This window comes from Petaurus breviceps, unplaced genomic scaffold (assembly GCF_028583685.1).
Source record: "Petaurus breviceps papuanus isolate PSGF00001 unplaced genomic scaffold, PetGlider_PUasm1.0 126, whole genome shotgun sequence".
Taxonomy (NCBI): Eukaryota; Metazoa; Chordata; class Mammalia; order Diprotodontia; family Petauridae; genus Petaurus; species Petaurus breviceps.
The window spans coordinates 54,131,014-54,153,762 of NW_027185655.1; the positions used below are offsets into that span (position 1 = coordinate 54,131,014).

The 22,749-nt window shown below is 40.9% G+C and overlaps 1 pseudogene; it reads right to left on the reverse strand.

Annotated features, from left to right (window-relative positions):
- Nucleotides 1-1,723: 1,723 nt before the first annotated feature.
- LOC138170915 (S-formylglutathione hydrolase-like) overlaps nt 1,724-22,749 on the reverse strand; it is a 181,323-nt pseudogene continuing 160,297 nt past the window's right edge.

The following is a 22,749-nucleotide window of genomic DNA, read 5'->3' on the forward strand; positions in this document are numbered from 1 at the left end:
TCTCTCTCTCTCTCTCTCTCTCTCTCTCTCTCTCTTCTTCTTCTTCTTCTTCTTCTTCTTCTTCTTCTTCTTCTTCTTCTTCTTCTTCTTCTTCTTCTTCTTCTTCTTCTTGTAGTGTGATAGTAATGGCAATTAAAGATTCCCCTGTATTGGCTTGGTTTTCAAATTGATTGTGTTAAAACCCAGAGCTTGTTAATCCCACCTGTGGGATGGACTTTTTGATGTGAAAAGAAAGTCCTGAACTGGGAGGAGCTGGTGACGTAGATTTGGAGAGACACTAGAGAGAGGCGGAAGATCTTTTTGGAAGCAGCACCTCGTGGAGAGAGAGAGACTAAGAGAATTGCTGGTGGCCGCTTTGAATTGCCCTGGACTTTTGAGACCTGCCCCCCTGAGCTGCCAAGGACTGAGGAGACATGGCTGTTTTGCTGGTACTTTGTCTGTCTGTTTTGATGTTGTTTTGCCAGATTTGTCCACTGGTGAAAGACAGTCCTTTTGTTGAAGAAGTCCTGGAACCTGGCTGTTCGCTAAGAAGCCCTGAGACTGTCCTGCAGACAGAGAGTGAATACTGTCCACTGGTGAGGGACAGTGCTGTTGTTGCAGGGGTCTGGACACTGTCCTGCAGACAGAGTGAATACTGTCCACTGGTGAAGGACAGTGCTGTTGTTGCAGGGGTCTGGGAGCCTTTCTGTTCAGAAGCCCTGAAGAAGGATTTTCTTGTTGTATGTTTACAGAAATCCTGGGAGAGGGCTTTGCTAATGTGTTCAGGGGTTCTAGGACTGTTCTACAGACAGAGGATAAATTCATGAAGGGATTGGCAATGTATCTTATGGCCTTGCTAAGCCTTGTCTCCCCAGGAACTAAGATTGCTGAGAACTTGCCTCGTGTCAAGATGAAGAAAAGACCTCCATTTGGGTATTAAGTGCTGTGTTTAAACTTGATGTAACTCTGGGGTAGATTCAATTGTGATCCAGGGGTGGGGAACTTTTGACCTTATGTTTGGAAACTAATCTCCATTTGAGAAGAGGGGCTTTGTGGTGGACTTAATTAAGGTATAGCCTAGGGGTGGAGAAGTATTTAGAACAGAGACTTTGTAATTGATTGAATGATTGGAAGGTCCTGGGGTGGGGTAGTCCTTGGAGATTATTTAATCACATTTAGTAAATGCTGTATTTGGAATGATGTCATGTTTTTATCTTCTCTGTTCTGGGTTTGTTACTGAATAAAATGGAGAGCACCTATGCTGGTATTCTGAACCTTGGGAAGTTGCCTTTCTTTTGGCATTACATTACAAGTAGGCATCAGGAGGGAGATTTAAACTCTGTTTTCCAAAAAGGACCTGTGAGACTGTGATTTGCTGGGTACAATCTTTTTTTCCCTGCAATGAATTGTCTCTTTATTCAGTTACTGAGATACAATTCCGTAATTTAGTTCTCTAAGAACTGATACACCCAATGACCAACAAGTTATTGTTACATCCCCAAATACATGTGTATCACTGTATTCTTTACAGTCAACTGTGATTGTTTACATGTTCTGTGATCCTTGAAACATAATAAGCATTTCAAACATGTCTTCTATCAGGGTACTTATGGGGAACAAAAATGAGTCAGATTACTTTATTTTATATATTTATTCAGAAGGTGGTAAGCCGTTGATATATCTTTTCAAAAGTTCAGTTTACATAGTAACTTTTATAATTGTGAGATTACTTGTATCTGCAGCTTTATGCATTCAAGTATTTTGCATCATGTCTGATATGATCATTAGCAAAAGTTGCAATGAAGTAGCAGTTATGATCATATCCTTTTTGCAATCAAAAAACAACTAGAACTTTCACTTCAGCACAGGCAGCTATAGAGTTGTCAGGAAGTAATTGCCCATCTTTAAGGAACTGGTCATCTTTGCCTTGATCAATTAATATGTCCAACTGAGAATCTAGATAAGACTTCATAAGATGAGTACCATCACATGCCTTCCACTTACTTTGATCTGATCCTAAATATCCATTGAAGTTCTCCCCCCTCCGCCCCCCGCAAAGATGGAGCACGGGATTGCAGATTGGAGAGAATGCTGACACAGATTTGTATTTCCCGGGTTTCTTCAGAGCACAAATCAGAACTCCATGGTCTCCCACAGAAGAGCCCAAAATAGATATCTTCTTTGTGTCAGCTGGAAAATTGGCATTTATCAGCTCGGGCAAGTGATGAGCTCTATTACATAAGAGTACATCCTTTTTCATGGGGCCGCTAGGTGGCGCAGTGAATAGAGCACCGGCCCTGAAGTCAGGAGGACCTGAGTTCAAATCCAGCCTCAGACACTTGACACACTTACTAGCCATGTGACTTTGGGCAAGTCACTTAACCCCAATTGCCCTCCAAAAATTAAAAAAGAAGAAGAAGAGTAGATCCTATAGGTGATTTTCCAAGGCTCTTCAGTGGCATTCATGTAAAAACATGTACCAATATCAAAGTCCCAACTGTCATCTTCTTTAATATTACAGCCATGTAGACTGCTATCTCATGCAACAACAAGGCCATGTTCTGCTGCAGTTTGGTGATAAACTTTTTTGATAAAATTTTGTTCTTTGCAAGTCAAACCAGAGAGCCAGTAAAGAACAGGGATATTTTCTAGTTTTTGCCGTCAGTGGTAAGTAGATTCCAAATTTCATTTTGCATTTTACTTCTGCACCGTCATGCTCATAAATTTTCTGAAACCCCTCAAAGCACTTGTTGCTGGAAATCTGTTTCAAGGCCTTAGTTTCTTTGCTATTCACTTGCTACTGTTTTCCCACTCACTGATACAAAGTGACTGACAGAAGGTGTATGATCCTAGGTTGGTGTAGGTGGTAGTAGAGACGGCTGGAGGTGGGAAGCGCTGGGTACAATCTTTAAAACAGATTATTAATTGCCAGAGTTAAATGATGCCAGTTTCACACAACCCTTCTTAGAGCGTGTGTCTATGGGAAGACTGTCTCTTACAGAGTTCTAATAAGCAGTGATATCTAATACAGAAAGAAATGGATCCCTGCACCCTGAATATTCACATAGAAAACCACAGATTAACATTGTCTTGTTGTATTTTATTTCTATTTATGTTGTTAAACATTTCCCAATTACGTTATAATCTGGTTTGGGCCCACTCTGGAGTCTTGCATCCAAGAAAAGTCTTGCTGAAACTTCAGTGGGCCACAGCAGATGCCACTATGCTGAGAATATTTTGGCTCTGGAAATAGCAATGGTTTCTATCTGTCATCCAGGGGCCAGCCTGGTTAAGTTCAGAGGGACTCTGAACTAGGCAAAATTTCACAGGTATTCCAAGTAGATCAACACAACATGTTGAAATGTTTTATTGGTAGCTACTCACAATTAGCTGTGCCACCCTGAACAAGTTACTCTTTCAGCATTACTTTCCTCATCTGTAAAATGGGGATAATAGCACCTACTTTACAGGATTGTTGCAAATGAGATAACTCAGGTCAAGTGCTTTTGGCACCAAAAAGTGCTATATACATGCTAGTTAATGTTCTTGTCATTATTATTTCCCATCCTACTAATCCGACTTTCCCTGGGGAATTTTAGGTCATGAGACTTCTTCCTATCCTTTTCCTTCAAATTCCATTCTGCCAGAATGTGTGTGTGTGTGTGTGTGTACGTGCACTCAAGACCACATGACACAAAGACGCATTAGAATGCCTCATTTTTCCCTCCTTATTTAACATGAATCTTCTTCCCTACAAGATTCCCATCATTTCTATTTCAGTAATAAGTTCATTCTTATCCGTCAGAATTTGGTCCAAAATAGCAGTTCCCACTCACTACTCCCCTCCATTTTTTGATGGATGAAAAGATCATTAAGGAAGGCGTATCAAGAATTAATCAGTCATTCTGCTTTTTCCTTGCACCAGGCTTGCAAACCATGGCTGCTGCTGTTTTTTGGGGGGTTTTGACATGGATTGTTATCTAGATATGTATACCACCCACTTCCTGTACTTGTAAAGTTGAACTCAGTTCAAAGACAGTGAAATGAAAACTTTCCTACAAAGGGAAAAAGTAAATATTTACAGAGGGATTTGGAAAGGATGCTAGAATTGGTTCATGGCAAAGCATCTTCTTTTCATTTATAGTCAGTTATTGCCAGAAATTTGCTCATGGGCTTGCCTTCCCCACTCCAGCTGTCCATGGAATAGCTGACCTCACTTAACCCAACAAGTCTTCCTAAAAGCTGTCATAAGTCTGCTTCAAGGAGGATCCCCCTTCAAATGAGATACTATTTGTAAAGAGCTTAGGACAATGCCTGGTATACTGTAGGTGCCTAATAAGTGCTCATTTCCAAAAAAACATTCCTAGCCCTCTCCTCCCCCACCCCATCTACAAGGTTCCTGTTTTCTCTATCTCAAACACAGATTTGCTGTGATTGACCCAGATATGTGTTCTAATATCAGAGAACTACTTCTCTCTCATCATCCAAGAATCTCATAACCTGGGACTTACCCATCAGTATGTCTGATGCAACAATTAAGTTTACTTTTGTTTCTCCATTCACCCCTTTCTCAAGAAAGCACACAGATTTTCTCTCTACTCCATCCTCTATTCTTATTCTTAGGGTCTTCAGTAGTTATTTAAATATTCATTTGAACACTCTGGCCTCCAGTCCACCACCTTCTGCAACTCCCACTTACTTTACCTGAACAGAGGTGGTCACATCTTTCCCCTCATCATCGCTACATAGTATGCCACTTCTGTGAACTTGAGCTCTGAATTTTCCCCATCATCATACTCTGTCCTTCCCTATTGCCCACTATATTATTTCTAAAAACTTTTCTTTATATCTACCATCACCTCCAGTCCCTCTATCTCTTCCTTTTCCTCCAATCTAGCATCTTGTTCTAGCTTCACTTTTCTCGCTCTACCACCTTAACCCTATTCACTTCTTCCAGGGTCTTCCACTCTTGAATCCTTGACTCCCTTAGTCTTCAATCCTTCATGACCGTTCAGTCAAGGGTGCAGTGATAAGTCTTTAACAACTAGCTCTCTTAAAAAATGTATTTGGGACATACTTTTAAGTTTTATCTGCATTGTTAAATCTTTCTTAGGGCTTGACAACCAACAAAACAATAAACCATGTCCTGCTTTGTAGTGTTTGCTGATTTCTGGGGTATAAATATTCACTCTGAAAATTTAACCATCAAATCAGCCCTTGCTTCAAGCTAGATCCAGGACACCCTGCTGATAGTCTTTAACCTTGGGTTCCCTAAACCAGCAGTGGGGAACCTGCAGGATTGAAGCCACATGTGGCCTTCTAAGTCCTCAGGTGTGGCCTTTTGACTGAATCCAACTTTTACAAAACAAATGCTTTTATTAAGGGAATTTGTTCTGTGAAGGTTGGATTCAGTCAAAGGGCCACACTTGAGGACCTCAAGGTATCAAGTTGCCCACCCCTGCCCTAAATCATTTGCCTTCTCAGTTCATACCCCTGAGATGCTGAACACACCGCTTATGTGCCATCTCCTACAGGAAGCCCTGCCCGATTCTCTGAATTATTCATGTTCTCTTCTCAAATGATCATGTATGTATACACTTATCTATTCTTAGAAAGTCACAAAACCATGCATAAGGGTTCCACTAAAAATTCATGTCATATCACCTCATTTGTCTACTGCACAGACCATAATAATCCTTTGCTCCATCTCTTACTGACTATATCACACTCCCCACAGTAGCTGTTCTAAACCTCAAGCCCCCATGCCACTCCCAAGCCCCCATCTCTCGTCACCTTGCTTCTTATTTTACTCAGAAAACTGAGTCTACCAGCTGTCAGTTGCTTTATCTCCTATCCTCCACCCCTCAAAATTTCCTTAGTCTTTACCCATCCTCTCTTCCTTCACCCTTATCTCAGGAGATAATATGGCTTCTCCATGCCAAAGCTAACCCCTCTGATGCTTTTGTTTTTTAACTTTTGTTTGATTTTATTTTAATTAAACAGCATTTACTTTCTCTCTCTCCTGCCCACCCACTTTCCAATTGGAAAAAAAAATGCTTGCAAAGAATATGCATCATCAATCAAAACAAATTTCTGCCTTGACCTTGGCTGTGTATGTCTCATTCTCCATCTTAAATCCCTCTTCCCTCTGTCAGGAGGTGAATAACATGTTTCACCATCCATGCTCTGGAATCACATGGTTGGCAATTCTGTTGATCAGAGTTTATGTCTTTCAAAATTTGAAAAGCAGTTTATTCTTGCATTTTAACCCAATCTGTTAACAGGCACATTATTTATTAAGTGTACAATTATCTGCTTGGAGAGAGGTTTTGACTGGCCGAGTTCCTTCTGCTGAATCAAAAGGACACTCCATCCCCAGCCACTTCAAACAGTTCCCAACCCATACTATTTTTGACACAAAAGATGAAATTCCACATCCATGCTAAAACAAAAGCACATAGTTTAGTTAGGGTTTTTAGGATTCTGAAACAAAAGATCCATGTTAATTTGGGCACACACTCTTGGAAAAGATGATCTCTCCACTTATTTCACCCCTTCTGTCTTCTTCAGGAGCTTTTTCTGGGGATAAGTAGTTTAATGTCCAAGGTTTAATTCTTGAACTGGGTCCTGGAAGTGGAAGCCTGATGTCTAACTTCTTGTCCTGGGCAAGGCCAGGGAGGTGAAAGGTCTAGTGTCTGAAGTTCTGCTTCTGTTTCATGTCCAGTCCAGCAACAGCTGCTTTACCTAAGACCTGGCTCAATGGTATAATGTACTTTCTGTACAAAGCTGTACTGCTTTGCAGTAGACTACAGTACAGTAGGATGGACAGACAGCAGAAGGGGGCTTCTCAACCTAATCTTGGAGCAAATGTATTCACTAACATTGATCAATGGAGACAGAAAACACCCTCACTCCTACAACCGAAACTATTTATTCACTTACCTTATTCACTTCCTGCCCCTCAGAGTCATTCTCCAGACCTGATTTCTTGTTGCTTCTTATAAATATTCTCACATCCCTCTCTCTTAAAAAAAACCCAGACTTGACACTACCATCTTCACTATTATGATATCAAGGGGCATTATTTCCAGTGCCTGGACTTATTTATCAATTAGAAAGAAGCTGCTGTTATTCAAGCAAGCACTCTTTCCCATTTCTTATATAAGCCACCCAACATGAGTAGATAATTTAGTACATTATACCAGTTCTTTTTGCCTCTCAAAGACTCTCCTAGAGCTAGCTGCCTCTTACCTCATGGCTTTACCCCTTTGTGAGAGTTCTCACTTTTGTCTGGTTATGTGTTGGTGCGAATTATCCCATCAGATCATGGTATGATCTCTCTCTTTAGAATTCATTCTTTATTCCGCTGTGTTTTCTGTAAAGGTTCTTTAAAGGTTCTAGTGGCAGCTCTTTAATCAGACTACTAAAAATTAATAAAAGCAAGTAAAGGTAGTGTGATGTTATAAATAGAAAGCTGAGTCAGGAAGTCCTGGGTTCAAGGTCTGCCTCTAACAAATTCTAATGATATTGAGCAAGTCACTTAACTTTCAGTACCCTCAAGCAACTCTCTAAGACTGTAAATTTCAGAGAAGATGTTGACCTACGTTCATAAAGGGTATTAGATATATCAATGAAATCACAGGCACATTCCCTAACCCAAAAAGCAAATAACATCAAGGTACCCAGTGTTCATTTTCCAGTCCACAATCACTTTCAATCTGCACCCTCCAGCAGAAGACAGGCAAAAAGTATTTCAAAGTTGAGAATATCATAGTTCTTCCTAAGAATGAGATAGCTAGACATTGATGTAAGTGTTTTCTCTCATTGAATTGATGGATAGTATTGGATTAGCTTCTTATTGATGGAACATAGAAACTCATAGCCACCCACTGATTTTTCCAAATGGTGGAATCTATGCACTGAATCACACTACCTCTTAATGAATTTTGCTGTACAAAACTATGACAACTTTGATCTACTGACAGGAGCCAAAGTGTCTGCTTATCATACTAATATTCTGTCTTTCTTCCCTTTCAGTGCTAAGCTCCTAGAGAGAACCATCTACATTCAGTCTCCACTTCCTCATCACCTACTCCCTTTACAAATAACTCTTTGCAGTCTGTCTTTCTACCCCACTGCTCTACTGAAATCACTCTCAAAGTTTACAGATGATGTCATAGAATCACAGAATCTCTGAGTTTGAGGGAACATCACAGGTCATCTAACTCAACCTATGTTTGAAAAAGAACTTCTCATGACAAGATTCCCAAAGTGGTCATTCACTTCAGGATGTTTAGTGAGAGAGAACCAACTACCTCCCAGATCGATCCATTTTGCTTTCTTTTTGGATAACTTTATTAGGAAATTTTTCCTGATATCGAGCCAAAATCTGCCTGTCTGCAACTTCCACACATGGCTTCTTGTCCTGTCTTTGAAGACCAAGCAAAACAAGTCCAATCTATGTGACCCTCATATCTTCCCTTAGAGTATGGTAAAAAATTAATTCAGTAGAAATTTTAGAATACAAATATGTCCTGGTGGAACAAAAAGCTCAGAGCTCTTATTCTGGGGTCTTATCTCCTTTCTGTATTACAGGGAGTCATAAATTAGCCATAGGTAATTCATCATTATCAACAGTCATTGGCTGAGCATCTAGATGTAGGGTCCAACTGCACTGGGCCCTAGCAAATGTCTAAGGAAGACAAATACTTAGGATAATAGCTCTGAGATTAAGATTCTCACACTCTACTAACTGGGCAAGCCAGACATCCAAAGTCCTTCTTAAATGACAAAAAAGTGCTAATGTGCTTAAAAATTCTATTTGCCTTATTTAGCCTTCTTCTTCTAAATCTTAGAAGTCTTTGCTCTTCTCCTGATGCTGAATTTCATCATCTAAAGGTAACTGTCTAAATTTATATAAATAAAAACACATTAAGATTTTTCTCATTGCACCTGTGATAAATCTCTTTTCTGTTTGACTCTGGACATGTCTCAGGATCTCACAATGCTCTGGACAGTTCTGTAAGACTATACATTACTTTGATAGAGGGATTTTCCTCTCTTATGCTAGAGGATAAAGGGATCCCCCAACTGTGAGCAATTGTCCCAGGAGAACTGACTCCCTTGGCCTACAACTTAAGACTGAAGAAAGCCCTGGACAGCTCTGCATGCAAAGCCGAGCTTCAGTACATGATAACTCTGAAAGCTCCAAATCATGACTCCTCTAGTCTGTAAGTCCTCATGGTTGGTTGTCCCACACTGGTATGGGAAGAAGGAAAAGGAAGAAGATACAACTTCCTGTCCCCAAATGGCTTCTTTCTTGTTTCCTCCCCTATTACCTAACCTTTATCATTTGTCACTGCAGGTTATGTGGTCAATCCATCAGCATCAGCCAGTGTCCAAGTACATACACAGAATTCAAGAGTTGCAAAGGACCTCAGAAGCCATCTAGTCCAATCTGTACCCCAGAGGAATCTGCACTGTATATATATATATACTCCACTGTAGTCATCAGTCCTGTTTGAGGGCCTCCAAGGAGGGGGAATCTACCACTTCAAAGCAGCCTGTTACACTGTTGGACAGCTCTGATTGTTAGGTAGATTTTTCCTGGCAACCAGCAAAGGTCAATACAGTAAACTTCATTAGGGTTTGGAGAAACAACCATAAGCCATATGAGGTCAATGCTGGAAAGCAAGGTGGGTGATTAAGCTGGGTAGTGCTGCTTCTGATAAGAAAACCAGTTATGAGCCATGACTATGAAGTCAGTAATACTTAGCCGCTTTTCTCAGATGCCTAAGTTACAAACAAGATCTGAAAGCTCCCCTTCTCCCCTTCCTCCCATTCCCCCAGAGTTCCAAACATTTGGCACAAGGTAGTATTGTTAAGTAGGAACCTTGCCTTCATGAATGGACCAGGATTCATCCAGATGGTGGAATGCAGCATCAGCCCGGGGATCAGCCCCAGTCCTTTCCAGTGTCAGATAACTCATCAGAGGAACAAAATAGCTACCAAAGACACAGCTCAATATCTTCTAAGCAATACTTGGAATTCCTCTTTGTTAACTGAAGCATAAAAAATTGTGAGGCAATGAACCAATATATTAACTTTAAGGTTTATTCTTATTGATAAACAAATCTCTACATCCATTCTCAGTGTGCAATTTAAAATGTTACTATATCCCTAATCCTAAATAGTAACCCTCTAATCAGGAAAGTTTATGAATCAACATATTAGTAAATGTGCTTTTAGAACACTTAAAAAATATGGGCAGTAGATAGTACAGTGGATAGAGCACTGGCCCTGGAATAAGGAGGACCTGAGTTCAAATTCAGCCTCAGACTTACTAGCTGTGTAACCCTGGGCAAGTCACTTAACCCTACTGTCTCCAAAAAACAACAAAAAAACCCTCATTTCTGACAATGTCCTCTAAATGCTTTCTCTTCTAGAATCACCATTTTCAACTTGTCCCACCCCTCAATCTTAACTCTGCCCCTGAGTTCCCTCCCCTCTCTACCCCTATCCCCCCACAGGTGAATTTTTGCCTTATCTTGCTGGAGACTCAGGCTTCTGTAACACTTCCTGACTAGCTCCTCACCAGACTTTCTAAATTCAGATTACTGTTCCCCCACCCCAGTATACCTTTATATTTTTTTAACCCTATTATAATGTAAGCTCCTTAAGAGTAGAAATGGTCGTGTGTGTGTGTGTGTGTGTGTCACATCTCGCACAGTGTTTGGTATATAGTAAACACTTAATAGATTATTTATCTATTTAAAAATTTTTAAGGTAAATTTTTATTGACTACTCAATGATAGTTAATTATTTTTATTCATCAAGCCAAATAAAAAATGAAAACTTAATTTTTAAAATTAACTAAACTTTAAAAATACAAACTTTAAATTTTTTTTAGCTATTAGGTTATGCCTGGTCATACATTTTTATACATGCCTATGATCTCAAACCTAAATTTCTTTCTTTTTATAACTTCTACCCATATCTCCTCATTTTGTCCCCAGGGACCAAACAAAAACAAATTTAATCCCCTTCCAAATATATTCAGAATATACCATTTTAATTACATTCAATTCAACAAGTATGCCCTGTGCCACCAAATTCCAGGAGCACATTCCTTACTTCTCGGTTCTTCCCATATTAATGTGGAGATGGGAATGATAGGTATCTTTCCATCATCTCATCATATTATGAGGATTAACCGAAAACATTCAGCCCTATAGAGCAATTCCCTGATAAATCTTGGTTGAACAAAATAGCAATAGAATAGAGACACATTTTGAATCACTTCTAGATTTCAGAAAATATTTGACATTTGTAGGAAAGATAACTTCATAGGCTAGAGATTGATACCCTGCAATGACTTTGGCCAGATTCAAAGGAAACCTGCAGGTTCCTAGAAAGGGATAGTATTCCATAAAAAGTAATTAATCTGGGAGAAGAGTATGGAAAAGTGATGGGGTGGGTGGAGTATAAGGGAAAGGGAGAAATTACACAAATGGTGCAACATTGTGAAAAGCAAGCAAGTCTGGTTCCCAGGTCAACTGAACTTGCCTGACAAGGGTTTACCCAACAACAAACCGCCCAGCCCAGCCCAGCCCAGCCCAGCCCAGCCAAGGAAATGAGGCCAGGGAAGCTGTGCAGGTAAGGTGAGGTGGTTTAAACCAATCCCCTCGATTCTCAAAGGAGTAAGCAGCAATGCTTTCTGCAGAAGGCAAGCGCAGTGCCAACCTTATCTCTGACATGGAAAGAAAGCCTGGCCACAGGCCTGGAACTTCTAAAGCAAATCTGTGTCACAAGGCCTCACCCTAGCCCAGGGAATACAAGGGGGAAGAGCCTTGGGTGTCTTAGAACACTGTGAATTCATTGGTTCCATCCTGCTCATGCCACGTTGGTCCCCCCCCGCCCCCTCTCCCAGCACCAACTGCTGTGAGATCATATCTCCAGGCTTAGATTTCTCAAGGAGAAAAAGGAAGATTTTCTTATGCTATTTGTTATTACTGCTGATAAAAATGAAACATTCCCTTTCAGATCAAAGCTCAGCTCAGGTGCCAACTTCTCTTCAGGACCTTGCTGGGTATCCCCACCTATGAATGCCCCCCAATTATCTTGTATCTATCTTATGTTAGATACTTAATAGCCATGTGATCCTGGGCAAGTCACTTAACCCTGTTTACCTCGGTTTCCTCATCTGTCAAATGAGCTGGAGAAGGAATAGAAAACCACTCTGGTATCTTTGCCAAGGTAGGATATCCCAAATAGGGTCATGGAGAATCAGATAGTACTAAAACAGCTGAAGAGGAATAAAATCTCGTACACATACACGTATATGTGCCAGTTGTCTCTCCCCCAACTAGACTATAAGTTCCTTGAGGGCAAGAACTCTTTTATCTTTGTTTTTGTATGTTCAATGTCTAACACAATATCTAATACATAGTAGGCAATGGATACATGCTTATTGATTAAATGATAAAAATATTATCTTTTTCAGGTTAGGTTTAAAGGAAAGATGTCAGGCTGAAGGGAACTTTCTACTTCTCTCTTGTTGCCTTAGAAACAGTCAGTTTCCCACTGGTTATACTGAAGAGAAGACTGATTCTGCAGGTAGGATAGTCTAGCCCCATGGTGCCAGGGTAGGAAGGAAGATCACTGAACTGGAAGTCAAGATACCTGGTTTCTGGTTCCACAGGCTTGCACCAACAATCACTTCTGCCTTTGGATTACAGTTTCTTCCACAAAACTTGGGTGCCTTACAGCTCTAAAGTCTTGTAATTCTAGAATTTCACCTTGAGTCCTGTTATTGGTTTTTATGATTGCCTTTCTCTCTAGGCCTTTCTGTAACTCTAGCCTAAGCAGGTTAGAAAATATTCCCCAAGGACACTTTGGCAAAACCCTGTGGGAAATCTGGAGCCTACAGGCCAGAAGCAGTACAGGTCAATGGAAAGAACACTGGATCTGGGTCGACTTGGCTGTTCTATTTACTGTGTTTGTGACCTTGGGCAGATTACTTAACATCTGGTTCCTTCCAAAGAAAATGAGCTGAACTAGAGGAGGTCTATGGTCCCTTTTAGCTCTAAATATTCCATGAGTCCAACTAGAGAAAGGTTCATAGAGGAGATCTGAAGTTCAGCTGGTTCTGAAAGATAGAAAGAATTTGGAGATGCAGAGGGGAAGCAGGAGGGCATTCTGAGCTAGGAATATAGAGTAAGGAAAGGCCTATGTTAAATAAGGAAAAGCATCAACTCCAAAAAACCCATGATGGAGAGAGATGTCAACATTCAGAGAAAGAACTAGAAAGAACAGAGTCTGAATGCAGATTGAAGCAAATTAACTGCTCTCTTTGTTTTTCTTCTTTGGTTTTGTTTCCTCTTTCCCATTGTTCATTCCATCCATTACAATCCTTCTTTATAACCTGACTGATGTCTAATGGGAAAATATTTGCAGATCCTATACTTGATTGCATGCCTCCATGGGGCAGGGGGAGGAGGAGAGAAGAGGGACCGGGCGAGAAAATGTGAAACTCAAGGGATTGTGGGACTGAATCCTGTAAACTAAAAGTAAACAAAGAAATTAATAAAGACAAACAAACAAATAAGGAGAAGCAGCAGAAAGTGGCCAAAATAGTGGAGGCAGCTGGTTGTCTTTCACCTTGCAAGTGTGGGTTCCAAGGGCCCCACAGACCCAGAGAGAACAATGACTGACCATATGCCAATGGCCTGGGCAGTCTCATCCACCTTCTCTTGCTAATCTTGGCAACTTGGCTGTCCTGTCCTACTCTTTGCTCCCTCACTTTGTCTTCATGTTCCTGTTCCAAATCTTGGCTTCCTTTATAATTCTCTGATCACTTCTTATTTCAAAAGCACTAAGGTGGAATGAGAGGGAAGAAGTAAAACTCCGAAAATAATTCAGCAGATTAAAGCCTTTTCACAAAACACAACATAAATGATCAGCGATGTGTTTACCTCTAAGTCTCCCTCTCCATACTCAACTTTGCTACCATCTTAGAGAATGGCCCTCAACCCCCTTTCTCACCTCGACAACTGCAATAGCCATTTGGTCTCTGGACTGCTTCGAGTCCTTCCCCACTCCAATCTACTCTCCACTTGACTACCATAGAGATTTCTCTAAAGTACAGCTCTGACCATGTCATCCCTCCTCCTCAATAAACTTCAATGGCTCCCTATTTTCTCAAGAATCAAAAGATAGAATCTTCTGTTTGACATTTAAAGCTCTTCAAAATCCTTTTACCCCTCGTTCCCTTCCTATCACTCCACCACTTACTTGCTCTGGCCTACTGGGTGTCCCTCATACAGGATACACCCTGTCGGTCATTTGTGTCTTTACCTTGGCTGCCCCTCCAGGTATGGAATGCTCTTCCTCCTCACTTTAACCTCTTGGCAATCCCTGCCCCTTCTCTCTCTTGCTGCTTAGTATCTTCTGTATCCATTGTATTTTTCTTTTTCTTTTTTTTAAGCAATTGGGGTTAAGTAACTTGCTCAAGGTTACATGGCCAGGTGTTTCTGGGTGGATGCTCAGTGTCTGAGCCTGGATTTGATCCCCAGGTCATCCCGACACTGGGGCCAGTGCTCTTACTCACTGTGCTACCTGGCCGCCCCCACTGTATTTTTCTTGTATGTATATAGTTGTTTGCATGTTATCTCCACCACTAAAATGTAAGCTCCTTGAGGGTAGGGGCAGGGTTTCTGTCTTTTTTTGTATCCACAGTGCCTAACATATAGTAATCAATTAATAAACTCTTGTTGATTGACCGGCTGACTATTCAAAATGCTATGGAGATGTTTCCTGAGTAAATCTGTTTGTTCTATGATCTCTGAGGGCAGAAACGCTTTCTGAACAGCTCTTCTATCCAGAGCAAGTGCCCTAGAGATTAACTTCTCCTCTAAAGCCCATTGCCAGGGTTTCCTGAATTCATGGTCTCATTCCTCTCATCTCAAGTTCATTGGAGAATGTTAGAATTGTTGACCTTCTAAATCATCCTTCTAACAAATATCTAGCCTTGCTGTGGTAAGGTGATTGATTATTCATACCCCTTGATGAAAACTGTCACAGTGTGTTGAACTTTAACTTTCTTATATACAGTTTTATAGTCACTTTGCACATAGTAGGCACTTAATAAATGTTTATTGAATTGACCTGAGATGAAAACATCTTCTGTGGTGGAAAGTTGCTTCTTTTAACCTTTCTCTGTTTTATTAATTCCATGTATTGTCTACCCTCTATATTCTGTGACACCTAGTTATCTGGGACCTATTTCCAGTTTTCTCACATACATGATATGTGACTCTGGGCAGGTAATGTTGCCTATCTGGGCCTTAGTTTGCCCTTCTGTAAAGGGAGGGAATTAGATTAAATATCCTTACAAGTCCTTTCCAGTTCTAAAATTCTATGACTTATCCTCCCTAGCCATCAATAGCTCTGGCAGGTCAAAGGAGGAATTATCTAGTGTTCTGACCGGAGCACAATTTAGAGGTGGGCTTGCAAAGCAGGGTAGGTTACTTTCCCTTGACCATTTCACCCCTGTCCCACATTAGTTCCCATTCTAGCCGGGTTACTGAGGGCAAATTCCAGTCCCCTTTTATTTTTAGATTCTCTCATTCCTCCAGGCTACTAGAATAGTATAGTCCTAAACATGGTCAGCCCCATTTCAGAGCTGGAAGGGACCTTAGAGATCATTTTATCTGACCCCTTATTATAGATGCTGCCTGTAAATGGGAGATTTACAGGATTTTAGAGCTAAAAGGGACCTTCAAGTGACCAGCAGGTCCAAAGGTTCTTAATTTTTTATGTATCATGGAATGTTTTGGCAGCCTGTTTTGGACCCCTTCTCAGAATAATGTTTTCTTTTGTTTTTAATCCAAAATTGAAGGAAATACTAAATTTCAGTTACAGGTTAGTGAAAATAAAGATGTACTATTTTCCCCATTCAAGTTTATAGGTTTCTCAAAGCATAAAAACTCCTGATCTAGTCCAACGTTTCACAAACTGGGAAACAGGGGCATTTGTGTTGTCCAACTCTCCACGACCCCCTTCGGGGTTTTCTTGGCAAAGATACTGGAGGGGTTTGCCATTTCCTTCTCTAGGAACTGAGGCAAACAGAGATAAGTGACTTGCCCAGGCTCACACAGCTAGTATCTGAGGCTGGATCTGAATTTAGGTCTTCCTGACTCCAGGCCCTGTGCTCTACCCACTGTGCCAGCTAGCTGCCCATAGAGGCACAGAGCAGATGACATAACTTCCCTGAAGTGATCTCAGCTCATGCAAAGCCAGGACTCAGATCATAGTCTTCAGCTGGATGACACCATCCACTCTAACCACTTCACAGATGTAGAAATTGAGAGACCATATAGAGACATAGACGAGTTCACAACCTGTCAGGGGCAAAGTCAGGACTGGGATCATAGATGTAGAATGGGCACAGACCTTAGCTTTTTGCCTCATTTTACAGATGAAGTTACTGCCCAAGGTGATACATGTAACAGTGACCGTCAGGATGTGAGTTCGTGCTCTCTGACTCAAAACAAGTATGAGAAAGAAGAGGAAGATAACCCCAATTATATATTACTGTTACAATACAACCAATAGTAATAAATGCTATTTACATAACATCTCAGGGTGTGCAAAGCACTTTATGTACATTAATTCAATTCTCACAACAACTCTGTGAGAGTAGGTGCTGTTATTGTCCCCATTTTACAGAAGGGGAAACAGAGGGTAAGTGGTTTGACCATGGTCATACATAGCTATTCAGTGTTCTTTCAATAGAACCCCACTGTTTCCCAGGTCTATAGACTCCAAATACTCTTTGAGCTCTTACAGCCCTTAGCCTCATACACAGTTGCACCCCTACTAACTTCAGGTTTGGGCAGCTAGGTAGTGCAGTGGATGGAGCATTTTGTACTCTCCTTGGAATCAAGAAGGCTCATCTTCATGAGTTCAAATCTGGCCTCAAATACTTTGTATGTGATCCTGGGCAAGTCACTTGATGCTGTTTGCCTCGGTTTCCCCATCTATAAAATGAGCTGGAGAAGGAAATGCCAAACCATTTCAATTTCTTTACCAAGAAAACCCCAAATGGGGTCGTGAAGAATCAGACACAACTAAACAGCAAAACTTCGTTTTCATGAGGATGGCTAAGTCCTCTAAGGACTTTTCAGAAATAAACTCCCAGTAGAGCACAAGAGGAATCGAATGCTGAGTTCTTCAGGGGAGTCCTTTTAAGATGCCAGATAACAAAGTGATAAGAGGATAGTTTGTGCGACTTCGATTTGCCAAAGTCTTCTATTTCAAGGCATCATCTCAGTGTTAAAATGGAAAAACAGGGGCTTTGGGTCATTCTTGCAGTTTATGTGATTAGTCACTAGGTGTCCCTACTGGTCAATGGCTAGCCTTCACAATGCTCTAAGCCTGAATGCAGTAGATTATAAAAATCATTCACGCTCTAAAGGACAAATGGAATATTAAATTCATTCATTTTGAATTGGATTCATTCTAGAATGGACAGATGGCTTTCTGAATTTGGAAGGACAGAAAGAGGCTCTTTTAAAGCGGCAGTATATTGCTGAGAGCTGTCATTTGAACCAAAGGGGAGAATATGTCAAGGTGCTCTGGCGGACTATAATTAGAATTAGTGGCACGGAAGTAAAATCAACTGCCAACACCCAGTTTCCACATTTAAAAAAAATGGACAGTGAGTTAATAGAAAGGAGCACAGAGCCTCCGAGTTCAAATGCATCCAGATCCTGATTAATCCCCCATAATTGCCCCATCCAAGGTCTTGAAGGCTCTGGTGATGATCTGCCCTTAGGGGGAACTTAACCACCTCCCCAAATTACCCCTTCCACTTTGGGAAACTGATTGTGAGGAATGTTTTTCCCCTCCTGACCACAAACCAAAATTTGCCTCTATGAAACTTCAATTTACAGCCTCTTGTGGGACCAAACTGAAACATCTAATCCCTTTCCCATAGGCTTTCCCTCCAGGTTAAACATCCCAGCTTCCTTAATGTAATTTGTACGGTATGCCCTGGAGGTCCTGTACTAATCACCCTGATTACCCTCCTCTCCGGTGTGGCCAGATGTCTTTCCTGATATGTGGCTCCCAGAATACACAGTATTTCAATTATGGTCTGACCTGGGCAGAGTTCACTTTTTCCTTTCTGGACCCTAATCTCTGATAAATCCACATAAAGATCACATTAGCTTTTTTTTTTTTTTAATCTTCTTTGTCATATTAGTAGCTTCACATGGATGAACTCCTATTAAAGGAACAATAATAGAACTGTGTGCTTTATTATGTTTGCCAAACAAACCTCCCTCCTAAACCAATGGATTTCTGGAAGATGGAGGAAGTCCTAGAGATTACCTAGATTTATGGGAGTGGAAAAGGAGCTTACTTGTTTTTGTGGTGCCCATGGATGAACATGATATTCTATTTGTTCCTGTTCTGGAACCAGAACAAAAAATCATTCAAAGACTCACTTATTTAGACTAGAGATAATAGTGACTGTATAGGTCTGGAGGACAGAAGGACCTTGGTTCCAGTCCCGCCTCTTGCACATACTGACTCTGATAAAAGTTAAGTGACTTTCAGTGGCTGCAGGCAATACTCATAGACCTGGTATCATATGCTGGAGCTTATATGGGGGAGCTACCCCGCAGTGATCACACAGTTAAAAAAATCTTAAGCCTTGAAACAGTGGCCTAGCCGGCCCCACCATCCTAGGCCATATCCCAGGCCAACAAAGCTCGTTCTTAGGAACTTAGACCACAAAATCTCCTTTATTACACCATAAACAATTTTAATGCTATTTTTTAGTTGTTTCAGTCATATCCAACTCTCCATGACCCCATTTGGGGTTTTCTTGGCAAAGATACTGGAGGCATTTGCCATTTCCTTCTCCATTTCATTATACAGATGAGGAAACGGAGGCATATAGAGCTAAATGACTTGTCCAGAATCACACAGCTAGAAAGTGTCTGAGGCCACATTTGAACTCAGGTATTTCTGACCCCAGGCCCAGTGTTCTATTCACTGCACCACCTAGAAAGCAATGCTATACTGCACACAGGCCCAAATTAAGTTATGTCCTAGAATTTCATGTATTAAGTCAGCTGTTTGGAACTTGGAAGGTATTTTTCTATAGAAAGTTGGTTTAAATGTAAAAGCCTCTAATAACACCTCCCCCCCAAAAAAGGCCTATTTAATCCATGAAGTAGCTGAACTGTGTCATCACTTAAAAGATTTATTTGTGACTTCAGCAATGTAACTCCAATAGCACAGATCATAACTCCAAGCCTTAGTATAGTTTTCAGAAATTTTATATATGTACCAGTCACCACTCTAGTGGAAAATAATTTGAGCTAAATGTATTATGACTTCTCTAAGTGGTGTTATAACCTAATGAAATAATTATTTTCATAGCACTTAATTATACCACTTCAACTTCCACCACTGTTTTGACAACAAAGTACTGGGTGGAAGGGTGGATAGAGTGCTGGCTTTGGAGTAAGAATGCCCCAGATTCAAATCCTGCCTGGATACTTCCTCTCTGTGACTGTAGACAAGCTATTTACCCTCTCAGCCTCAGCTGTAACTGGACTATACAAAAACATATTATATACTTGTGGTGTCCCAGCAAAACCAAATTCTTATTTTAGTCTTTGCAAATGGGCATGCCATAAGATCCCAGGCAGGATAGTCTGCAGACCCTCTACAAGTCCAGAAGCCAATCGTCTAAGACAGGGATATGGAAACTGTGGCCTTCTAGGTCCTCAAGTACAGCCCTTTGACTGAATCTAAACTTCACAGAACAAATCCCCTTAATAAATGGAACTTGTTTGGATTCGTATGGCTACATGTGGCCTTGAGGTTCCCCTTCCCTGCTCTAAAGCTTTCTACTAACCCACTCCTATTTTCTAACTCAGATGCCTGCCAATTGTATAATGATTCTGTCACCTTGTTCACCCAGATTTTCCATGTTTGTTCCCCGTGGGAGCACAGTTCCTTTCCAGAGAAGGTTCCCAACTTAGGTCCATGATACTCTGCTACAATAATATATCAAAATTTTAGTTTTATTCACAGTTGAAATTCCTCTCTCTTTCACAGGAGATCTAGCCTCTATCTTACCTACAGGAGAGTTTTCTTTCTTTTTTTTTTTTTAAAGCAATTGGGGTTAAGTAACTTGCTCAAGGTTACATGGCTAGGTGTTTCTGGGTGGGTGCTAAGTGTCTGAGCCCGGATTTGATTCCAGGTCATCCCAACTCTGGGGCCGGTGCTCTTACTCGCTGTGCTACCTGGCTGCCCCAGAAGAGTTTTCTTTTGGAAGGACAAATATACCTCTCAGTTTCTTTGGTGGCCAGTCCCATTTGCTTATTAAGCCTTCTATTTTCCCAAGTAACTACTTCTCTTTAACAGGGGAATGTGTATGGGAGGGGAAGGGCTGTCAGTATACCAGGAATTTTCTTTTAGCCAATTGGGGTTAAGTGACTTGCCCAGATTTACATAGTTAGTAAGTGTGGTATCCCAGGCTGGATTTGAACTCAGATCCTCCTGACTCCAGGGTCAGTGCTCTATCCACTGAATCAGCTAGCTGATCCCTACCAGGAATTTTCAAAAGACCAAATGGGTTTGGTAATTCACATAGCACTTCCTGGGTTGGTCTTGCTATAAATTATATTGTAAGGGGCGGCTAGGTGGCACAGTGAATAGAGCACCGGCCCTGGAGTCAGGAGGACCTGAGTTCAAATCTGACCTCAGACACTTAACACAAAAACTAGCCATGTGGCCTTGGGCAGTCACTTAACCCCAATTGCCCTCCAAAAAGCAAAAAAAAAAAATTATATTGTAGTCCTTCTACTTGTACATTTCTTTGCAATTTTCTTATAATGTCCTTAGTTTTACCCTCTAAGTCTAAATTTAGGCAATAGCACCCAAGAAATCAAAATCAATTGCCCATACATATTGTTTCATCAACATATACTTAATATAATATTCATCAGTCACTTTGTATCTATAGATTTAGGCATGTCCTGATTAATCCTGAGAGATGGTACTACCCAGAAGAGACTAAAACAAAACATAAAATAAGACTTTTTAATTAAAAAAAAAACAGTCAGGGAAGCTAGGTGGCACAATGAATAGAGCACCAGCCCTGGAGTCAGGAGGACCTGAGTTTAAATCCAGCCTCAGATACTTAACACCCACACAAAAAAACTAGCCGTATAACCTTGGGCAAGTTACTTGACCCCAATTGCCCTCCAAAAGGCAAAAAATGAAGAAGATTCTGAAGATCACCTGGCAGAATAAGGTACCAGACACTGAGGTCCTTTCTTGAGCTAAACAGCCAAGCATTCACACTCTGCTTCAGAGAGCACAACTCTGAAGGGCTGGTCACGTTGTTAGAAAGTAAAAGGTACACTTGCCAAAAAGACTATTTTATGGAGAACTTGCACAGGGCAAGCACTCACATGATGGTCAGAAGAAGCTATACAAAGACATGCTCAAGGTCTCTCTTAAGAACTCTGGAATTGATTGTGTGACATGGGGGACACTGGCACAGGCCCACTCTGCATGGTGTACCCACAGCAGAGAAGGCGCTGTGCTCTATGAGCAAAGCAGAATTGAAACAGCTCAAAGGAAATGCAGGATGCACAAATTTGGAGTATCCACCCCAAATGTTGACATGGACTTTTGTGTGTGGTAGAGCATTCCAAGCTCGTGTTGGTCTGATCAGCCACAGCTGGACACCCTGAAACTTCACTCTGGCATAGTGATGCCATTTTGGTCCTCTTCAAGAACAAAAGACACCAACGAACCAATAATAAATCTAATAATTGCTACTCCACAGAAGTGTTGGGAGGAAAACACTTTGCAAACTTTAAAGCATTATGCTGAATTGTTATTACTTCTCCTTTTTACCTTAGTGAAACAAAATATTTCTCTGCGTCTAAAGAAGGAAGATAAGCACATAGCCCTGAGCTGTGTGTTTTAAATAACCAATCACTCTAACGAGTGATGTTCCAAATTAATCTGCACCCAACTCCCTGAACTAAGTCAGGAAGGAAAAAGAAGTTTTTCCAGATAATTCCATATGTATCTTAAATGTAGACGAGACCAGCAAAGGAGTTTAATAATAGTAGTTATGCAACCTGTTCTGTGGGTTAAAGGTTAAAATCATGTCATCGACCCATGTTTTTCTATGAGAATGTCAATAATTAGCTGAGTTAGAGTTAACCATTCACAGAGGACTGGAAGGCCAAAGTGGAGGGGGTGTTGTGTAATCTTTGTTCCAATCTCTTCATAGTAGATAGCAGAGATTGTCAATTACATTCACTCCAATTCCTAAAATGTTTACTGAAACCTACTACTATGTTCATAGCACTGTGTCCAAGGTAACCTGTTTTGGTTTCAGGAACTAGTCAGTGAAAATGGTCAGAGTCAGGGAATAGAGTGTCTTAAGTGAGGAACAGAAGGGAGGCCAGTGTCACTGGATCCCAGGGTAAGTGAGGGTGATTAAGGTATAAGAAGACTGGAAAAGCAGGTGAAGACCAGGTTATTGAGGGATTTGAATGCCAAAGATATAGCTTTTTATTTCATATTCTAAAATATAATATGTGTATGTACTGGGGAGGGGGGGAAGGAGAGACAGAGACAGAGAGAGAGAGAGGAGAGAGAGAAAGAGACAAAGAGAGACAGAGAGAGAGAGAGAGAGAGAGAGAGAGAGAGAGAGAGAGAGAGAGA